The sequence below is a fragment of the Propithecus coquereli genome, unplaced genomic scaffold, assembly GCF_000956105.1.
Source record: "Propithecus coquereli isolate 6110/MARCELLA unplaced genomic scaffold, Pcoq_1.0 Scaffold20, whole genome shotgun sequence".
Classification (NCBI taxonomy): Eukaryota; Metazoa; Chordata; class Mammalia; order Primates; family Indriidae; genus Propithecus; species Propithecus coquereli.
In genome coordinates this window covers 287,123-289,394 of record NW_012144967.1, presented here as the reverse complement: position 1 = coordinate 289,394, position 2,272 = coordinate 287,123, and positions in this window count along the sequence as shown.

Here is a 2,272-nt window from a genome sequence, read left to right as displayed (position 1 = left end):
CATAAGGAAACAATGTGGGTCTGTTTCTATTGCCATTTTAAATCTTGGTTTTCAGTAAGATTTTAACTTTTTTTCCTAGACATTTTATATACAAGTGATAAAATAATTTGAACTTCTAGATGATGTTATCTTTTGGGAATTACTTTTGCTACTGGCATGTAGCTAGGATAATGACACTAGCTAGCTAGCTTTAGATTGTCTTCATCTAATCAGAGATTGAGATGGTTTGAAGCTATGCTTCTCTCCCTGTGCAGGCTAGTCTATTTCTAGTTTACCTTTACGCCTAGGGTAATCCTTTGGAGTCTCTCCATATGCCTGATGTGTTTACTAGGGCTATTCCTTCTTTGCAGGCCCGGAGTCTGAGTTTTGTGTGCCACTCACAGATCTCTTGAAAACTTTGTTCATTTTCTCAGTCTCTCAGCTAACAGTTTTGGAATTTACAGGCAGAAAATAGTCCAAACACTGGTTTCACCTGTTTCTTCCACATCTTAGCCCTGCAGATTCTCACTCTCTTGAAAGTTTTCCAGTGGTTTAAAACAGATTGCCTTTTATTTTGCTTTTCTAGTTGTTCTTAGAAGAAGGTTTGTTTGAAGCAACCTATTCCACCATTGTTAAAAGCAAAATGTCCAGATATGTTCTAGAATTCAGTATTTTTCAGACTATATTAAAGTAGTACAGTGTTTGTGTCTTACAGGTGTTAGCAGATCTTGCATACCTTAGCACTAATATCTCTACAGTGAAATGTATGAATATATTACTTACTACAGTGCAAGTTCTTATATTGGGAATACAAGGTGATCTGTTAGGGAACTTGACTTGGAGTAAGCTGGTCTCTATTATTTATAATGTAGTGTGTTGAGGAAACACAGCTGCTTGTTTGATTGGGACCTACTGGTGACTAGCCGTCATTCAGTTCCTCTAATGTTTCCTGTTCCCTTTTATCATGGGGCTTTTGTACATGCTATTCTCTGCCTAGCATGTATACCCTCATGCTCAGATTGGAGTATGAGGCACATCCTCAGGGAAGCCTTTCCTGACTCACAAGTATAGGTCAGATTTAGGTCCGATAAATGACATGTCTTTTTCCTCTACTAGACTCTGAACTCTGCTTAGATTAGGAAACGTGTCTTTTTTTGTCTTGATCATTTTATCCTCTATGTAGTTCAGTGTTTGGAAGTACATTAATTGTAAGTAGGTGATCATTTAATAGGTTATGAGGAAAGACAGATAAATGCTGTACTGGTGATAGTGCTGGTAATGATAAGAAATGAAAGGCTCATTGCTTTTGAGCAAAAGCCAGATTTAATCAAACATTGGATTTGCACAGCACTATTGAAGTTTTATGGCTATACATGTATAGTATTAAAAAGACTTCAGTAAAACTCCCTTGGGAATTTATTATTGTGAGTGTTTTAGCGTTTGTTCCCCATTCCCCTGTAAACAGTTATTTTTATTATGTAAGTTTTGAAAGCACTAGGTTTTTAAATGACACAACCATCATTCAGAGCATGACAAACCAGTCATTTCTTGTCATTCTGTTAGGTAAGTGGAATTAAAAAACCCTTGAAGGATTTTTAAAATCTTGAAGGATTCAGTCTCAAAGGAAAGCAGATTTGGAATTTATACATACATTCTCACACACACACAAAGGTGCCATCATTTATTCTATGGAGGGAAATTGGTCTTGGCTTGATCAGGGAGGGGTGATATTTGAACTGAATCTTAACTAATAAGGAGGTATTTGTTAAATAGCCAAAGGAATAGTATTTCATTTAAATGCATATTATTATGAAAGTATTATATATAGTGTCTTTGTGAATTGACACAAATAGTAATTTGGCTAGAGGCTAGAGCAATTTGCAAGAAGAATTTGTAAAGGTAGATTGGGACATTGGAGATAGTTCATCCTTTGGCATGGTGATCTTCAGAAGCTTTTAGAGATATTCTGTAATGTTCAAGAAGAGAAATTCTGGAGCCAGACTTCCTGAGTTTATATCTCAGGCTCTGCCCTGTACTAACTGTGTGACCTTGAGCATATTACTTAATTTTTCTGTCTTAGTATCCCTGTTTATAAAATGGTGATGATAATTATAGATTGCAGTTAGGATTGAATGAGTTAAGACATGTCCATACTTAGGAAAGTACATAGAAAAATTTCAATAAGTGTTGGCTCTTGTTGCTATTATTATATAACATCAAATGTTATAATTGCATTAGTTTAAGCCTCAAATGTTTTAATTGCATTAGTTTAGCCAGCACTAGAGGCACAAAG